The sequence below is a fragment of the Astatotilapia calliptera genome, chromosome 11, assembly GCF_900246225.1.
Source record: "Astatotilapia calliptera chromosome 11, fAstCal1.2, whole genome shotgun sequence".
Taxonomy (NCBI): Eukaryota; Metazoa; Chordata; class Actinopteri; order Cichliformes; family Cichlidae; genus Astatotilapia; species Astatotilapia calliptera.
In genome coordinates this window covers 19,157,183-19,178,169 of record NC_039312.1, presented here as the reverse complement: position 1 = coordinate 19,178,169, position 20,987 = coordinate 19,157,183, and the positions used below count along the sequence as shown (strand labels likewise).

The 20,987-nt window shown below is 41.4% G+C and overlaps 1 protein-coding gene across 5 annotated transcripts in view; it reads right to left on the bottom strand.

Annotated features, from left to right (window-relative positions):
• galnt1 (UDP-N-acetyl-alpha-D-galactosamine:polypeptide N-acetylgalactosaminyltransferase 1) overlaps positions 1–19,123 on the bottom strand; it is a 55,889-nt gene extending 36,766 nt beyond the window's left edge. For 2 of the 5 annotated variants that reach the window (XM_026183851.1, XM_026183849.1), the window contains exons 1-2: positions 18,660–19,123; positions 1,529–1,641 (exon numbers count right to left, since the gene is read on the bottom strand). The gene's annotated coding sequence lies outside the window, so the exon portion shown is untranslated. Of the gene's footprint in view, positions 1–1,528; positions 1,642–17,894; positions 17,952–18,659 lie in introns of all 5 variants that reach the window. The other 3 variants (XM_026183850.1, XM_026183852.1, XM_026183853.1) reach the window with 3 other exon arrangements.
• Between the last annotated feature and the right edge of the window lie 1,864 nt (positions 19,124–20,987).

Below are 20,987 nucleotides of genomic sequence, written 5' to 3'. Positions count from 1 at the left end.
TCATCTCTGTATTTAGCACGTTACCCTTTTTCACGCATAGCCACCAGACAGTAAATAGTCATAAAGAGAGCAACGTGCTGCAAAGACACGCGTCACTATTTTGGGGACTTTCTTTTAGTTTTGACACATTTATAGGCACAAAATTGATAACAGGAGCAATTTACAAACTAATCGGTGATTTCAATCCTTACTTATGTACCTATGACCCTTAATTTTTGTTTTTCAACAATTGTTTAACAACACTTTAATTAGAATACTTAAACTTGTGTATACAAATAGTGTGCTAGTATAATAATGTGTGACAATGGCATAGATTTGTTCAAGGGTTCAACACACAGAGCATAAACAATAGATCATAGCAAAGTCTGAAATATGAAGACAATACGAGACAGTTACATAACTGTTACAAGCTGTTTCTATGACGCATTAATGAGTTACTGATAGTAAAAAATGAGAGAAATAAGTGATATGAGATCGGATGAAGCAGTGCTCTCCTACATGCATTTTACAGTTGTAATAATACTCTAGCCATTATTCTTGTTATATCTTCATTTCTCATTCTTTCTTTTTACTCTTCTTTAACTTGACCTCATTTTTATTTTTTTGGTTTTTTTAATCACTGTTGTATATATAAAGACTTTGCCCTCACAATGAGCCTGTGGCACTTTAACTATTTTGTTTATTTATTTCAAACTATACCTTTTTTTTCTATCCTGCTATGGTAACAATGTAGCTTCCCTTGTGAGATCAATAAAGTATCTATCTGTGTAGATATGTATATTCTTCGTTAAATATAGCTGCTATAACTTGGGCTTTCTACATGATTGCACAGCTGAATGAGGCTAATAAATGGGGACCCCACCATGAAGCTTACAAAGAATTGCATGCACCGCTCCCGCTTCACTCAGGCAACAACAAGGCAGACCCACCTCTCCAATGGAAAGCCTTTCACTTTGCTAACCTCTTTGACAAAGGCAGCAGAAATGCAACATGAGCACCAGAATTGAGTCAAAGTGAATGCAAATGTGCCTAATTTGCAATCAAAAGGGTCAGCACACAAAATCAAAAGAGGCACTTTGCTGTTAATGGCGTGCTGAGGTTTATGTTTGACAATGTAACATGTAATTTCTCAAAAATAGTTTAAGCACACATTTTGATTTTGCCCGTAGGTGAATAAATCTAGTTTGTAGTATACATCAGGATCATATGGGGTGCGATGTTAAAAGGTTATATTTAGACTGAATTTTATCCACTGAACTTCTCTTGTTAAAGAAATTGGATTTTTCAGCCAGAAGATAGACTGGCTTATTAAAACAAAGAAAGGGCTGAGGTCAGTAAAAGAAAAAAAAAGAAAAAGTTGCATATGCATGAACCGGTAAATTTGTTTAATATATCCAGTTCAATACACAGTACAATAAAAAAAAATCTCAGCCCTTTAGGTTTCAATATGAACAACCCTATCTACAAAAACGGTTGTGTTAACTGTTCTTTGTTGCATCACTTTGTGTAGCCATTCCTTAATTCGTACCTTTCAAAGTGAGTTAAGGGGTCTCTGGTCAGATGTGCAGGGTGCTCCACCAGTAGAGGGGGCGGAGCTTCAGAGATCCCACTTTCTCTTTTGCTCGTCACTCATACATGCTCCTTGAAGAGAAAAGAGAAATAAATTTAGAATAAATATTTATTGTGCTAAGGATGTTAAAAGACACCAAACATGCTGGCTAGAGGAAACTCTTGTGCAATCTTGAAACTAGAATAAGGAAATGCTTTAAAACAGCTCTTCATTTATTTATTGTTTTCAAAATTCATGCATCGTACATAGGGAGAGTATTTTTTCAAATGCCTGGGAAAGGAGACATTTTCTGATCTATGAAAAAACCACAGGAAGCCAAAAACATACTTCTTGTCTTTGCATGTACAACAACGGTGCTATTCTTTCCTGCAAGATTACAAAGTTAGCGACACAATCTCACAGGGCAAGCTCCCACTCAGCAAATTATGCAAATGAGCCAAGATTCAGTCAAACGTGCCAGTATAGTGGACTTTGGAAAGTTCTCAGTCAATTAAAAATTGGCATCCAAGGTCCGCATCTCTTTTTATTATGTCATAAACCAATCATCGTTCCTCTTTCCAGCGGAAATCTAAAGGTCAAACATGACCAAAGACGCCGCCAGCTTTGCAGCAGGATAAAAAAAAGCAAGCGGGGAAACAGAGGGATGATGGGGATGATGGGGTGGAGGGAAGCAAGGATAGGCAACTGACGAATTCTCAGAACTGCTCATTTCACTGGATTAATCTGCTATTTTTGAAAAGTCCACAGAGAGCAGAGATGAGAGCGAATATGACTCAGAGTGGGCCTGTGTGTATGCGGGTCTGCGTGTCCTTCAATCCGGCCCTTGGCCTACTTTAAAGCCAAGTCATCATTCTGGTCCACTGGGGCCTCATATTGCCAGCCAGTGTATATATGTGTATATTGAGGAATTGTATTACAAAAGCAGCCATACCATAAATCTCTTCCTGCCAGCCCACACACTTCTGCATTAGTGAGTGTGAGGAGGCTGTGCTGCAGTGCAGGTATGCCTCAGTATGAGAAGAGTCGTGGCCACCAAAGGTGTCTGCCTGTCTCCTTCTGGGTGAGTCATCAATCCTCATCTCTCTCTTACTTTATCTCTCATATACGTCGTAAGCCGTCTCTGTCTGCCCTTCTTTTCTCACTCTTTACATGATTTAAATGAGCCTCCATGAAGTTTGAGTGGAATGTAATTCATCTGCAAATTGGAAGCAGGACAAGCAAGAGCTTCTAAAAATACTCATCAGATTCCCCTGACAATGACAAAATAAAACTACAGAACACCCACCACACACTCACACATGACCACACAACACTGCAGTGCAAATAGCAACGCTCTCTGTCTTTGTCTGTGCAAACCTCTTGCTCTTTTTAAAGTCAGAATGCTTTCTACCTGTCTCATTCTCTGCGAGTTTATGAGCTCTACATGTCTGGGTGGAAAAAAAGATGACAAAAACCACAAAACCCAAGACGGCAGACAGCAAGCACAGCAGTGATGATGAGAGAATGAATATTGTGAGAAAAGTGTCTGGCAGTAGTGCCCTTTGTTACGCTCGTGATAATAAACTAGCCTCAGTGTTCATGAAGTTTTGAATGACTGTTTTTTACAAATGTAAACTTGACTTTGTACCTTTACAACCACAAAATGATTTCGTAATAGATACTCCTGCTACCAAGGCATGCCCCATTTCAGAAATGAAGCACACACAAACACAAACACACTGTTCACAAGGCATAAAATATAGTGGCACATTGTTTTGGCTTACATATGGACAGAAGTATGAGGCAGAGAAAGTGAGCATGCAAGGACCCGTCCAAACACTGGCAAACACACAGTTGTGCCAGTGAAATCTGACATTATGTAAGCCAACACAGGAACCCTAATCTGGGCAGGGATAGCTCAGTAGGTAGAGTGGTGGCCCCATGATCGGAAGGTCGGGGGTTCGACTCCACTAATCCAGAGAGCAGAAAGAGAAGTCTATGCCGTGAGTGTCCACTTTGTTGCATGCTAAGAGGTGTGATGTGTACTTATAGTAAGGAACTTTTTTATTTATGTTTGGGGATATAGCCATTTATTTTTTCCTGCTGCACCAAAATCATACCAGCTTTTACCTTCGGAAATGAGATAACTCCAAAACACGGCCTGCATATATTGTAGCACTGACACTGCTATGCACATGAGCCAGATGTGACTGAGCCAGTTTTACTGCAGTGAGCTAATTTTATCGCTGTAAGGCCTTACATAAAAATATGGAAAAATGTATCTGATTATGGCTGATGCATTGTAAAAAAAAAAAAAAAAAAAGCAGCAAAATTTTTTTTTTCTGGCACAACTTCACCTGCTTCCAAGGTGCATGGAGAGGATGAAAGAAATAACATAGCAGGAACTCCAGCAACGCGTTTTGGCTTGTGGCCTTCATCTGGGTCATGATGACCCTGATGAAGGCCACAAGCCGAAACGCGTTGGTCAAATATTAAAATTGTTCATCTTCCCTCAACTGTTGCTGGAGTTCCTGCTAAAAAAAAAAAAAAGAAAAAGAAAGAAAGAACAAATTGCACCATGTACATAAAAAATACATAAAAATTTAAAGTACAGTTGAAAGTTGGTGTTTTAGTACTAATATATGAAGGATGTCAATGAGTGAATTTGGCAAAAGAAATTCCTCTCCCAAAGGTAAGCTTTTGTGAAGGCAAATCTCCTACTACAGACACCACAATCAGTATCAGGAGGCAAAAGGTTTGTGCATTTCGAATTGTCTGCAGTCTTTGCCATTCCTTTGTTTTGTACACCTCCCTTCTTCCTTGTTCCAGCTGTGAACCAAACCAGAGAATGCAGGATAGGAGCCAAAAGGCTGTGTCTTCATCCCACCCTACTCTTGCCTCTATCTCAGTCCCTACAGAACACCCTCTGTTATTAATTCAGTGTAACAGTCTCTTCTCCCACTTAGGCCTCTTTCCATTCAGCTTGACCCGACGTAATTCCTGTCGTAAATCCAAAATACCAGTGACTCAGGCGGACTAACAAATGCAGAGGTGAGGAGGTGCTCATGTGCGGACTAATGAAGAGATTTCTGCACGCAAGCATAAAAGCTTCTCTCTCTGTAAGCAAGACATTTTGCAGAAAGAGAATATCATAAGGTCAACATGACACCTTGCAAGATAAAGCTGGCATGCTTAAGTGTGACAGCTGCAGCCAAACAAGGTTGAGGAGCTCTGGAACAACCTTTGTTCTGGACAATTTAGAGTGTAGTGTGGGTGCAGCTAAAACTAACAGACAGTCAAATCAGTCTTTCACAATCCCCCAAAGCTCAGTGTGAGCACACTGTGATCAACCAGCCATGTCTAAGCATTAGACCTAACTGTTCCCCTCTCTCCACAGACTGCCACAGAAAGTCACAGAGTAGAGGGGAGACACTCATAGACAGGAAGAATGGCCTCTTCTTTTAGACTATGTGATAGCTTAGTAAGAGCATGAAGAATGTGTGTGTGTGTGTGTGTGTGTGTGTGTGTGTGTGTGTGTGTGTGTGTGTGTGTGTGTGTGTGTGTGTGTGTGTGTGTGTGTGCGTGCGTGCGTGCGATATGCGACTCTGTTTGTAGCATATGCTGTAACAATGGGAGCTTAAAGATGGCATCTTTGGTCTTAGCAACAACAAACAGTGCTGTGCCAATCCTGAACAAACTACAACTTCCGTCCAAATCCTTTCAGCATTCCCTTTGACCTCTTGCTCTGTCAATCACCTCGTGGTTCAAGTGGTGTGGGAAAGGAAGGCTTTACAGGGCCTGAAGCACACCATACACACACAAAAACCAAATCAATGCTAAATAGGGACTAGAGGAAAGGCAACAAAAGATGACAACAACATTATCACAAGTGATTGCAGCCGTAGCTCACCATTTCTGACATCTTTCCAGGGGAAGCCCAGGAGGGAAAAACAGGAATGCCAAGAATAGCGTGAGGAGAAAATAGGTAAGAAGCAGCTGGCCCAACATCCCTGAACATGTCATACTTATCCTGGATGACACAGCTCACCATTTTGCCTCTTTTGCTTACCTTACTAATGACGTGCATTGGGACCTACATGCCTATTCCTTCCACACATACAGCTTGCACTTGCAGAGGAAGGCGAGTGTAGGAAGAGGAAGAAAGAGGAACCAAAGGACAGACAGAAAAGGACAGAGCGAGTAACAGAAAGACAGAGATCTGCTTCCTGTTTACTGACGGCAGAGATTGCAGGAAACAAAGCACCAGGCCACAAGACTGTTAACAGTAGTGACAAAGAACACAGCATAGATACACACTACCTTCCCTCTTCTGTGTCCTGAGTGATTAGACAGGCCAGATTTATCATCAACTTCCCCATCCATCTCTGTGTATCTTGGTAACATCTGCATGTTTGTGATTTGTTCTTGGTTTCTATCTCCCTCCTGCCCTTGTTCTAGCCAGCCGCCGTGCTAACAGGATCAAGCTTAAGCGCATGCACACCCCCAGCTGTGTGCACAAATGCTCCCGGCAACATTCACCAATCTAAGACAGACTTCCCAGCAATTCCACGTGGCGCTGCAATGCACTGCTTTTGTGGTTTAGTCAAAGTGTGGATTTAATGCAGTTTCCTATCACATGAGCTGGCTTTTAGCCACACTCACTGCAACTACATTGTAATTTCTGGAAAAATATCTTTGGAAACACTTGAAAAGAAAAATGAGAAGTATTTATAATTACTTTATGAAATTTAGAACACATTTCTATCTTATGATTCAGTCACACTAGAGTAAAAATAGGATGGCAAACTCCTTATGACTAGTGACTCAGTGGTTGCCTTTTTTTTCTGTTGGAGTGCAAGCAATGCAAGCATACAGGTAACCTAGTAAGAGACAACCTGCCTGAAACCAATTGCAGCCCCACTCACTGATCACAGTCATTGAAGGACAGACTGGCGATGGGTTGCCAATATTTGGTGTCTACTTCAAAAATGCAAACATACTGCTAACACATCACAATAAGAGTGAGGCAGTCTGTTTAGATAAGTGCAGTTTGTGAGAAACATTTCTTTGAAACAGACTCGACTCAACTAGTTGCCAACTTGTTGTGTTGTGGTTCTGTTCCTATATAAAATCAAGACTGGTAAGCGCTCATTTCATTTTGGTTTGGGCAGAATGTACGAAATTTCCAATTGAAATGCAATTTTTGCCAATTTATCAGTTACAACTGCTGTATTATCACAAGAGATTGCAGATAACTGCCAACTTAGTTCCATTCAATATCAAACTGACAGCAAACTGACTCTGTCTTGTTGCCACGTTAGTTTAACACTGTCACACAAGTTGCTTTGAAGACAGCAACTGACTGCAAGTGGTTGCAGACCTGGTTCCTGTCTTCAAACCAACCATTTCGAAGCAACCTAGGCATCAAGATCAAAAGTGGACTGCACACGGTCAAAATAATTTTGGTTTCCAACCACCATATGACTAACATTAAGAGAGTTGCCTCTCATTTATCCATTCTCTCGCTCTCTCTCTCTTTCTGAAAATAAGCTCTGCCTGACAATACAGTGCAGCCCTGTAGAAAATAATTCAACAGCAGGGATGTTGGACTGGTGATGTTGTTGACTGATTCCTTACGCCGTGTTTTTAACAACTCTACTGGATGAAAATATTTTTGGAAATGTTAGCAGCAGACTTCCAATTTGACTGTATTTTTGCAGCTGTGTTTTTGGCATTGAGAACAACTGAACTGCACTCACAAATGTTCTTCTCTTTTAGCAGTTGGCTTCACTTACTCTTAGCATAAGGAAGTGCAAATCAGCACAAAAACAGCAGAAAACTAAACAGTTCTGGTGGCATAAAAAAGATCCCTTCTCTACAATACATACATATAAACAGCACAGGTGGCATGGAAAAGCATGTTTGGTCCATAGAAGTAAGGCTGTTATGAATACAATCGGATCCAGAATAGCGATAACTGAAATCCGAACATTCATGTTTTTATAACCACTTTCTGACAAAAATTAGAAAACACATAAACTAAAGAGTCTGAGGTTAAGATGCATGAAAGAAATCATCTCAGAAAGGAAGTTAACAAAGACATTTTGTCCCTTCTAATGTCCTCCTCTGACAGTGCACAGCCTCTGTGTAGGTGTTGCTGCTCTCTGCTTTCGGTCACTAGGTGAACAGAAAAGATGGAGAGAACCGGAGAGCAAGACATCTGCTATCACTACCTGCTTTTTTGGGGGGGGGGGGGGGGGGGGGGGGGGGGGGGGTTGAAAGGATGTGAAAAAGTCACTAAAATGATAACAATGTTGTGTTGTAAAGATGTGGGTTGCAGTATCTATGGCCTCAGGCTGCAGCAAAAAGCAAACCTTTTACAAAATAAAGTGAAAATTTCACTAAAGCAACTTTTAAACAAGAAAATAAAGATGGTAAATGGCCTGTATTTATATAGCGGTTTTACTAGTCCCTAAGGACCCCAAAGCGCTTTACATATCCAGTCATCCACCCGTTCACACACACATCCACACACTGGTGATGGCAAGCTACATTGTAGCCACAGCCACCCTGGGGCGCACTGACAGAGGCGAGGCTGCCGGACACTGGCGCCACCGGGCCCTCTGACCACCACCAGTAGGCAACGGGTGAAGTGTCTTGCCCAAGGACACAATGACCGAGACTGTCCAAGCCGGGGCTTGAACCGGCAACCTTCCGATTACAAGGCGAACTCCCAACTCTTGAGCCACAATCGCCCCCAAGACATTCTCTATTAATCGTTCTCTAGGATTGGCGCATAACCTGCCTGTCTGTTTGCATGATTTGTTCTCATAATCCTCAGACAAATTTAACACCACTGGGCCAACTCAAGTTGTTTGATCTATGACACACTACTGCCTATTGGCATCTGCAAAATGCACAATCCATCACAGGGTAAATATATCTGAATACACACATACAACTCTGCAGATGCGCACACACATAAACACACACTCGCATACACACACACACACACACACACACACACACACACACACACACACACACACACACACACACACTAACAAAGCTAGCAGTATCAATACTTCATTTAACCAACTCTGTCATGAGGTCAATAGCCCCTCCACCCACACACAAACACACACACACTCACTCCTAACACCCCTCGTCACACTACATAACCTCCAATAAGTTTCACTGTGGGTTCTAAATGTTCAGCAATAACTTTGGCTTAATTACTTCAGGTGAAATCCACTATGAGCGGCAGGCATGACTAATCTGGTCATCCTCTTTCATATCTAACCTTATTAAGAAGTCATGTAAATTTTCATCTCTATTTATATCTCAGTATGCCTCTGTAGACTCTATTCTTGTAAAATCTACCACACAGAAATTTAGGTGCCCATAAGTAACACTTTTAATCATGTAAATATACAGAAAACGGCTTGAACAACTAAAAATACCATGGTATTTTTGCTTGAGGCTATGTTAAAAAGAAAACTCAAATCAGATCTCAAGTGCAGCTTGGTTCTTCTTTTATTTTCTACTGTTGTGAAATATATTTCAGGCTAGCCCATGCGCAGCAAGTACAGAGGCAGCATCCCTGCTGCTGTCTCTCTCTGACCCGTGGAGCTGCAGCCACAGTGACCCACATCCAAGCCTGTGGCAGATTATACTGCATCACATGCAACACACACATTCCCAAGATACATGAACACAGTGCATCTGACATTCGTGGCTTGTAGAAATGCAATTTCTGATAGCTTAGCAGACACACACACACACACACACACACACACACACACACACACACACACACACACACACACACAATGGACGAGTAGTTCTGCAGTCCATCAGCCTAGACTAACTGTTGATATGACTATCAGTGTGCCTGGTCTACAACAAGCTCACTCAGAGACCTAGCACAAAAAAACCACACAGACCCACACACATGCACACACTAGATAAGAGGCAGAGATGGACAGTTTTGTGTATGTTTGCGCAGAGGGGAGAGCTGTGCCTTCGTGAGGGTGAGCCCCAGGCAGATAGCTCACTCTGTCACATGGCTAAGACAGAGCACAGAGCTTCCACAGCAGTGTCAGTCCTTTCTGCCCTCCTCTGCTTCTCTCTCTTACCAATAACTTACAGACAAATTTCCATATAGGACACAAATGTTGCCTTCAGTTATATTTGCATCAATTAATTATTTATACAACCTTGAGAATGGCACTGCGGTCACACCTTTGAGAGTGTAGTGTCCTTCTGTAGAAACATGCGGAAACTAAGCCAAGAACAAGCACAATTTACTCCCAGTGGAGTTGAAAACATTTAAATGAAGAATATGAAGAGCAGTATCAGACTGCCTTTGTTTATTTATATTTTTACTACCTGTGCTGCCCTTGAATAATTTGGCCAAGACAAACATCAGCCTACAGGCAAACACAATGAAAATTAGCGGCTAAATGTTCAAAAAGCGAAAGCATTTGAGTATTTTTTATTGCCACCAAACAGCTTGCCTGAGGTCTCATATAACCATATTCATATGTCACGAAGCAAACATTATATCCCCCACCCATTATTACACAAGATATACAAGCACACAGAGAAAACCCCAGGGTTTTAAAAAGATTCCTCAGCAATTAACTATATAACACTCAAACAGCAAGCATATTTGGCAGCAAATTTCAATTCGTTTGTAATCTACATTCCTGAAGGAAATTAAAGTATGAACTAATACTGTTATTAGTCAACTAATACTAATACTGGCAGTATTAGTTGACAGTAATATTAATTACAGTCAACTAATAGTGCCAGTGACTACAGTATTCCAACTGTAGTCACTGGCAATCCATCTGTTATCTCTATACATTTTGTTTGACTTTTGTTTGAATTGTAACCTCTTTACCCACATCCAGTGTGAGATAACTGTTATTTGTTTCATTGGTTGCTGTTGTCAGGTAATAAGAGTGACTAAAAGCTTTTAATCACTATCATTTAAGGAGGGTGACTTTTTCCACAACAAGATCTTTCGTTTAACTGTTCAAAGCGCTGCAAACAAAGACACATTAAGAGCTGTCATCCGAGTACAAACAGGCCCTGCTTTAGCCAGTACTGCAGACCATGAGGCACTACACAGACTACAGAAATGGAGTTACTCTGTACAGTGGACTGTAGCTGCCAGCTGCTCCAGGACAGTGAGGCTGGATTAAATGCTGAAAACAAATATCCCCACAGAGGTCAATTATACACAATTTAGCTAGGCTACCGTGCACACACAAAATACTCTTAGACTGCTCAAGAGTATTTAAAACGCTTATTCTGTGAGGCCTATTTTGTGCTTGAGATTCACTGGACTGACTCTAATGTAGTACCCTGATTAGAAGTGGACGATAAGACTGAAGCCTTTTCTCGGATGTAAGTAAAACATGAAATATGATATCTTGAGTAGCAGTCATGCGCACGCACTCATCTGCCGGGCTCTTGGAAGCAGTCAGAATGATTTTCTCAGTCAATTTTCATTTTGAGCTCATCAGCTGTGGGTTTCATGACTGTAAGACAGATTTTCTCCCTGGTTAATTTCAGCAAGTATAAAAATGTTTAGAGATTCTCTGAGCTAGTTTTTGGATGACAGAACTTTCAACCATTTCAGTGAGAAAATGCACGAGTTCAGTGGATCCAGGGTTAACACCTTTGACTTAAGCAGGGATTATAGTACAGTTTTTTTATAGTCCACTTAACACAAGCATCCATGCAGATATCCAAGTGCCTGGCTGTTTTTTGATCATGCTGAGAACTTACATTACAGTGCACCACCTACACATGCTCACCAAGTGGTGGACTTGAGGTGTATAACATAGACCATAGGTGTCAAACTCTGGCCCGCGGGCCAAATTTGGCCCGCAGCCTAATTACATTTGGCCCGCGAAGCCATACCAAATTACTATTAGAGCTGGCCTACTGGTATTATACAGCTAAAACTACTTTTAAATCCCTGTAGAATCTGAACCACGTAAGCTAGCGCAATAATTTGTTTTGCATATGAAACCGGAGGAGTTGTACTTACATCTGATGCCATCAGCTTGTCCTCGGTCACGGTTTCCTTCCACATATAGCTTTGCAAAAAGTGCATAAAAAGCGCTTGCAGGAACAAAAACATAATATTCCAGAAACACGCTTTGCCGATCCATCAGCTGTTCATAACACTTCCCACAGTGAAACAGACGTCAGCGCGAACTGTCTCATGTCCGCCATTTCCTGCCCGAAACCGGAAGTGACGTCATTTTCGCGGAAATGTAGTTTTTTACTTGTAGACCTTAAAAACCTCTACTGGTCATGTTTGACTTTTCTGAATAGTTTCTGGGATGCTTAGAACTCGAATTGCACAGCTGGAAATAGTTTATTTTGATGCACCTGCTGTTTTCTTTGCAAATTTGCATCATAGGATTGTTTTTTTGTTTTTCCTGCAGTATATAAAATATATATTGTTTAGTATTAAGCTTTGCTTGTTCCATATTCAGTTTTTCAGCAAAACGTGTTTGAGTCCATAAGAAAAGATTCATTCTTATATCTGGAGGAAGTTTTTTTTTTCCAATAAATATTAACGTTAGCCCATGACTTTGTTCCAGTTTTGAATTTTGGCCCACTGTGTATTTGAGTTTGACACCCCTGACATAGACTGTATGTGTGCTTGGCTAAGCAGATGCTTCCTGACAAAACCTACCCAGCCCTAGAAGCACTGGGTGGGTTGTGTCGTGCTGTCATAATACTGTCGCAAATAAGTATCTAATCTGATAGAAGAAGGAGCTACTTAAATAAGTCCTCCCTTATTCACAAGAGGCCAGATAGCCCTAAAGGGAGTTACAGCTTTCAGGTTTGCACTGGTATTTCTCTCAAATTAGACTTTGCACATGTGCAAAACTATTTCTCCAAGTGGTTCTCCCTTGCTCTGGACTTTTCACTAGGACTCCAGCAAATTAAATTTACTTTCCAACTGCTGAGAGAATTTGCATGAAAGGACTTAAAAGCTAGCACTGTTTGTCTAACTTGTGTACTGTGAAAGAAGAACTGGTGTTTATAATTTGTAAAGTTCCTACAGGAAAAACGTGCATACTTATCAGATTCACGCTATAAACAGAAAAAGAAAAAAAAACCCTGTTGCTAGCTTCCTTAAGTTCCTGACAGTTTTAGAAGATCATGTTACATCAGTGTGTCCCACTTTTTTAAACCAAATTTACAGAAATCTTTTTCTAACTTTAACAGCATAATCAGTCAAAACAAGCAGGGAAAACTGTCTAGAAAATTCCCTTAGCAGAAAAGTCTAACAAAACAAACAACTCTGAAAGACGAATACAGAAGCCAAAACACACGCAAAACAAACAGAGTGTAAAATATTAAAAGGGACACAAACTGGTTCCAAGCCAGACAGAGAAGAGACGTGTCTGTCTAATTATGGACCACACTACTGTTTTTCCATGAGTCAGCAGCAATTGAACGTACACCACTTCTTCCTATGGCGAGCAAGGAGGGGGAGGGGGGGGGGGGGGGGGGGGGCAAGGAGCACGACTGTCACCATGGAAACTACCTCTGTCGAGTAGTATCTCAGAGTGAAACAGATGCTTTGAGCGAGATACGGACACACATGAACAGGACACTTTTACAAAGAGGGGAATTGTCAGAGCAAAGCTGATAACAGCATATACTGTTACTCAATGTGACTATGCTGAGCTGCTGCATGCTGTATTAGCTCATTCTACTGAGACTTTCAAGGTGACTTTTAAACCTAGGTACTTTGTCTGTGCAGCAAACAGTAGCAGGCTACCGGCACTTGTCATTAGGCGTTTAAGTTGCCACAATTTCTTAAAACCAATAAACGCTCACATCCCAAAAACCGACTTGTTTCAGCCTCAGTATTCCAGCTTCCTCTTTTCGCCACTTAAGACGAACACAACATAGACATAGACATAGACATCTTTTAAGTTGATGTGTATGGCAAACTTAAAATCAAACAGTCGTGCATGCAGTGGACATGAAACTGCATTAGTGTATTTCTGGATACCTGATAAATTAATTATAACATTCAGGGTTTTTTTTGTTCTTCACCAAGTCATGAGGGAAATCTTTGGCTTTTTAGCTGTACAATGGTCCACATGTTGACCAGCCTTTTTCCAGTTTGCCATTTTGTGTTACATTTCTGTAATAATAGCAATAATAAAAAACTTTTTCAAACATTTCAAACTGTACAGATTATTATTTGAACAAATAGAAGCTTCAAATATATTTGAAGCTTATTTGAATATTTGAGAAAATGAAACCAGTAAATGTTTAGAATGCTCATCAGAAAAATAAATACACTTATGAATAAATAAAAGTAATTGTCAGTTAAGTTGTTTTTTATTGACTAATTAATTAACTGACTAAACACTACTGCTCAGCAACAGCAACAAAAAAACAAAAACAAAAAAAAAACAGCTGTGAACTATAGACCAGACTCAATGAACTGTAACAAACCATGCAGAGAGAAAAACTGCAGAGTTGGCAGATCATATTTTGTGAGTTTACCACACCCATTAACACATTTACACAGCACACTGTCACATTGTGCATAAATACATGGTTCAAAAGCTTCTACACAGAGCCGCTATGTTGGATGGATATTTGTAGCATCTTGTGGGGAACACAAAACGGAAAAAAAGCACTTTGCAACACTTTAAGCATCACTGAGTTTACTGTAGCACTAGCTTTTGTATTTGTATTTGATAAAAGTCGCGGGTGACTCCCGACAAACCGTGACAAACAAAGTCTTCATCTATGCAAATATTTGGGTTTTTTGGTGCTACCTTGTGAAGACTTACATACGCAACTGAAATGAAAACAGAAATAGACCATTAATTCCTTGTCAAAGGAGAGCCAGAGCAGAAAACAAGAGACTGCAGCTAGGAGTTGAAATAAACCTCTGCTGAATGCTGGGCTAAATCCTATTTCCTTATCATTAAGCCAGCAGAAACACTGTGTCCATCCAGCTGAGACACTCTGGCTGTGACAGGCTCTGAATCATCTGTAGAGGTCCTATATGCAGTTTAAACATACTGCGCCACATATAGGCGTGCTGCTCTTTTTGCCTTCACAGTTACAGTTTTTTTCCACCAAAGCATATTTATGAGGAGTCAAAGTGCAACAAACGAGGAAGGAACATGTTCGGTAAATGGCTGATCCAGCAAAGGTCGCTGAGTGTGAAGGGTGTGATTTTCACACTAACATGTAATTCTCAGAAACAATCCTTACATATGTGGACGCACACTTTTTGTGTAGGCCTTCAGTCGGTTCAATGCTGAATAGGAGCAGAGAGCTGGCAAGACTCCCCGGTGGCACTGGCTGACCCACTTCTATGCAACTCTATCCCTAAAGTGACCCACTGTAGAGCCAGAGGACACACACGTATAGCCAAGCACCAGCACACACATTCACACACACAAGAGCACAAAACTAAACTTGTCTGCCTAAACCCTAGAGGACTGAGAAACAGGGAAAAAAAATCTGCTAAATGCTGCCAATATCCCCTCTCTCTCCTTCTCGTTACACTCTGTTTTCAGCTTCTCTTACTTGTCTGAAGATCAGCCATTTAGGTCTCTGCTATCTGATCTAGCTAAACTAGCTACAGGGCCACACTTGCCTTTTTTGAGCAGAACAGATGTTTAGATCCACCCCCTCAATCAAGTTGACATGTCGGCTTTTGCTAATTCTCTCTGATATTGGGATAGATATAATACAGGCTAAATAATCTTGTAGCATGCTCAAACTGGCTTTAATTCGACCACCATCGTCTATTTTTCAAAAATACTTTTTAGATTTTTGGCAGCACAAAAACAAAACCCATACTTGTTTCACCACAAAAAACAAACATATATTATACATAATAGCTCCAAGTTGGTGATGTTATTCCAATTTATGGCAACTCTACTCTGCTCTGTGACAAGAAAATGAGCTTTCAGCTGCACTGCCAATGCCAGAACCAACTGCTGCAGAGGGTAGAGATAATTCTGTCTGATGTGAGTGTGATCAGACAACATTATTAACAACAAAACCCATCTTAGTGGAGTAGCTGGTTGGTAAGCAGGCAGTAATCACCTCATGCACTGACAGCTGATGTTTGTGCAGTCCTTTTCATGTGAGAGCGAGATTCCATTAAAGAAAGCAAAAGTGACATTTGACAAGCTACAACAGATACCACAAAATCTGTCGCCGCCAGTGGCTTTTGTCTATGACAATATGCATCCATATGATTAAAGTGTCCCAGTTATTTCTTGTTCTTGCAAATAAACGGTTACCATCATTATGCATATTTAAATGACTTATTGTTTTAGCAGAAAATGACAAAACACTGAAAAATGCTCATTATGGCATCCTTGAGGTGATGTCTCGTCTTTGTCTAAGCAGCACAGCAAATCTTAGAAGTTAATTAAAATAAATAAATACAAAGACGACACAGATTTGGCTGCCAGTTGTGCACACTAGAGAAGCTGCTATCAGAATTTTGCAATGACGGGCAAAAAGACTGCCAACTTGTGAGAAGCAATAACAAAATGATTAACTGGGCAATTTCTTCAGTTCTAGTTACACTTTATTAAATACTTCTCACCTACTTTGCAGGCCTATGTTAGGTGGTAAGCAAGATGAACAACGCACAAAGAGTGGAAGTGCAATAAATTTTGCTCACTGATATTTAAAGCACTCACACGCTCAGCAGCCACTGCCAGGTCATGGTGGCTGTGCATGTGAGTAATGCCAATGTAACAAAGCAGGGTGACCCAGGTTTTGGGGGGGAACAGGCAGGCTGGTATGAGTCCTCTCGCATGTATCTCTTTATGTGCATGTGTGCGATCCGGTCTTAGTCTGGAAGTAGGAACAATGGCATTCCTGTGCTCTGAGCTCCAGGTGGCTGTGGAAACCCAATCCCAAACCAAGCCTCACTGGCACACAGATCGCCAGGGTCCCCGAATGCTGCTGCTTCCCTCCGGAGACACAGATCAGAATAGAGCTATTGTTCCAGAGCAGCTCGGAGTAATAAATGCGCCACAGCCACGCTTGATGACAAACACTAGCAAACACGCAAACAGGACGGCAGTGATTTTCGCCTTCACTTTCCAGATTATTTACTCAGCAGCAAAGCCAATGAAAACGTGAGCTACTAATTTCTCACTGTGATTAAAAATAGGGAAAAGGTTAAGACACTTTGTTTGTAACTGTCCCTTATAATTTAGATGTTTTGTAAAAACATGCTTTTGCAATGACTATATCCACCTGCAGAAAAAACATACACAACTCATTACTTAGTCATACTCACTATATGACTTAAAACCACAGTGACGTACTTTCCCCACACACTTTTTCCCCTCCTCAATTAATCTCATTCACTAAAAAACTATTTTTGTTATATTCCCAATGCTGTACGTCCCACAGATTGGCCAAAATGTTCCCAGTTTGAAAGACTCTCAAGTCAGCCATAACAAACATGGTTACACAAGCACACACACACGGATGCAAATCTGCTACAGCCTGAACACACAGTCAATGCAACACAGGGCAGGAAACACATCATGCAGACTCCACAGCCTTGAAATGAGGAACATGATTCATTTCCTTTCAGAGCTGGATAGTCATGCCTTATAACACAAGCCTAAGTTTAGATATCCAGCTCTGAGGCAAAGATCCTCAACATGGCACAAAACCCCAGTTATGATTCCACAACTTCAACTTCCCATATAGATTTCAAGGAAGCCAAGCACTATGTGGTCAGGTTATTTCTTCTTCTATTTGGTAGTCAGCGCTACCACACAGATAATCCTGTTGAAAATGATCAAAGCCTTGAGCTCGCCTGCACCATGGGACCGCTGCTACAGGTAGTGAACAAGGTACCGCACAGCTTCCCTTAAGCAACACAGCGTATCTGCACTCTTACAGGCAATGCCACACGAGTGTGTGCACGCACGCACGCACGCACGCGCGCGCACAGAGAGAGAGAGAGAGAGAGAGAGAGAGAGAGAGAGAGAGAGGATAAATAATACATGCTTCCTCTTTTCTCTCCCTTTAAGGAACATGACAGATTAATTTAATTGGTTCCCTGTCAATCCTACAGCTTCATCAGCTCTGCTGTGCAGAGCTGCCGAGTCTTGCAGGATTGATAGTGGATCCATTTTCTTATCTCTGAGATAATTACAGCATTGTTAATGCCCGCACATTCTCTCTTCTTTCACTCATACATACACGCACACATCAGGCCCCACATGCTTTAAGTAACCCTTTACAAAGTCTTTTTAGTGACTGCGTTACATTCAAAGTGACTAACCTCTTCAAATTTGCACTGGCTAGTTTTCTTCTCTTTTCCCAGCTAAAGTCATCTGACCTGTATTAGGCGCACAACAACAGACCAATCAGAGGTTAAATTCCGGGTTTACACATCATCTTTTTCGGGTTGTGATGCAACAATGAAGCATTAAAATGTTCAGAAAGGAGGAAAAGAGCAAAAGGAAGAGCAGATACACATTCCACTGTAACCATTATGCTCTACTTTAAACAGACGCTTTCTTTTGATCTCACTGGGTGAGATCACAGAGCAGTCAGGAAAACTTGATAACTAGCACTCATTTGAATTGACCGTTAGTAGGGGGAAACAAGTCGCTGCAGTCAAATGCGGCAAGTGTGCGATAGCACTGACCCCGGCAGTGGCCCATTCGCGCTACAAATCAACAGTCACGGTTGAACGCTAACGCGGGATGGATAGAAAAAAAGTATTTATGAGCACCGTTATTAGGGAAGCAGCTTTCCCTTCACTTGGCGTGTTTCGGTGCGGTTGTGGAACAGCATCTACCGGTTAATTCACCTGAAAGCAAAGTGGCAATCTGTGCCTTAAGCGGAGAGTCGCATCGCATCCCTGTTGCTCGGCTGCTTCTGTCAACAAGCCCCGCTTTGCCATAACGGCGGCTGCTTGCCTGCTACCAGATAACCGTAGGGGGGTCACTGGGCAGAAGCAACCCTCCAAAAATGACTATGTGGCTAAGAGAGGAAACAACAATCACTGCAATTGGTGTTAAAACAAGTATTTTCACCTTACCTAGAGTGACTGGTCACCTCAATCAGCCGTGGCGCAAAGAGTCCGCAGGCAGAAAACTGATACCGACTCGATACAAAGTATCGCCGCTAAGTTAGCGGGCTAGCTAGCTTAGCGGGCTAACGATGGAAAGAAAAGGGGGGTGAGTATGGCTCTCTCTGTGTCGTCGAGAGAAGGCAGTTACCTAAGAAAACAAGCAAGGGATGAGGTGTTTCTCACGCAGCTACAGGAGCACCTTCCGGTGTCAAAAGGCGTGAACGGAGGAGACATCCATTTGAAAAGAGCGTGCGGTAGGACTGTCGGTGTCAGGCGGCTGTAGCGCTATGCGGTGTGAGCTCTCTCTCCCGGAGCGGACGTACAACCTCTGCCTGGGTCTGTGCGAGAGAGAGAGAGAGGGAAAGAGAGAGAGAGGAGCAGGGCTGCTGATGTGCGGAGCAAACACAGGCAGCATCACTGCTCATCCCTCCTTCGACTATCACAACCCGGAAGAAATACTGTAACTGATCCCTGTTTTTATTTTTACACAGTCCAAAAAAGAGAAAATTTCAGTTCATTGATCACCACTATTTATTTACGCATATTTTCATTGATTGAAACCTACTTGTTAGTGTGAATGATGCATTTTGGAGCTCGTGTGACGTGAGTGATGTGTTATAAAACAAACATTATAGAGGTCATAATTATAGTAATAATGATTTTAATAATAAGCCCAAAGTCAGATCAGTGAGATGGTGCTTGTAATGAGCCTATAATTATTAACCACGCGGTATAAATGAGCAGGGGGTGATTCCTGTGAAAACTTCTGGAACTGCAACACTTGTAACACGGTATTAACTGACCCTCTCCTTCCTACAGCTCCCTTGTGGGAAATATTCATATTTAGGAAGAAAACTAAGTAAATGTCTGTTTCTCATTTGAAATTAATGTCCAACTCAGGAGTCAGAAAGCACTGAGTATTGTAAATCTGCAAGGCATGGACTTTTTTTTTTTAAAATTTCAATTAAATTATTATTATTATCATTATTATTTTAACCAAAGAAGGAAGCTTTAAGCAACACACCTGTCAGGAAAGCTACTGTGTTTCCTTCAAAAAACAGCTCTTTTAACTCAATTGATCCTATCTCAACCTGTCACAAGACCAAAACAGAGAAAAGGCAATCAACTTCAGACTGCAAGACAACCCATGCAGGCACAGGGAGAACATGCAAAATCTACATAGTTAGGTTTCAGTCGGTGAGCAAAATTTAAAAGCAAACCCTTTTTGCTGTTTCATCAGTAGGGGAAAAAATACATTCTGAAACTTTGCAATGTTAAAAACCTGCCTTACTTACTGTTATAGCCCTTAGTTCATCAGCACAAGCTCTTTAATCTTTTACTGGGTGGGTTCATTTACATTTAGTAAGCCAAATTCAAGACATTCAAAAGCCTAAAGCAGATGCAGAAAGCCCTTTGTTTTCAACTAAAGCTTTGCAGAAAGTTTGGAATAATAATTGATTTAAGTGACTTTGAACGTGACGTGATTGTTGGTGCCAGAGGAGGTGGTCTGACTGTTTCAGAAACTGCTGATCTACTGGGATTTTGCAACCATCTCTAGGGTTTACAGAGAATGGTGTGTGAAAGAGAAAACATCCAGTGAGTCATTTTCTCCGGGTGAAAATGCCTTTGTTGATGCCAGAGGTCAGACAAGAATGGCGATGATAATGCTGTGGAGGATATTTTCTTGGCACACTTTGGACCCCTTAGCACCAACTGAGCACTTCTTAAACACCATAGCCTGCTGACTGCCTCCATCCCTTTATGACCACAGCGTACCAATCTTCTGATTGCTGCTTCCAGCAGGATAATGAGCCATGTCACAAAGCTCAAACTCTCCCACTGGTTTCCTGAACACTGTGGTGAGTTCACTGTACTCAAATGGGCTCCACAGTCACCAGATCTCAATCCAGGAGAGCACCTTTGGGATGTGATGGAACAGGAAATTAACATCATGGACGTGCAGCCAACAAACCTGCAGCAGCTGTGCGATGCTATCACACAGGAGTGTTTCCAGCTCCTTGTTGAGTCTATGCCACAAAGAATTAAAGTAGCGCTGAAGGCAAAAAGGGTCCAAATAGGTATTAGGAAAATGACCAGTGAGTATATATCCGTAACGTATCTATCCCTAATAATAGAAGCTGCTTCCATCAGGACGTTAGTTAATAGTGTCTTGAGGATGCAGGGAAGTTTAATATCAACTGGGAAATATTGCTGAAAGCAATATATTGTATCAGGCCATTTACTCACATTTTTCATCCTTTCTGTCACAGTTTTAATAAAATATACAGTTTTATA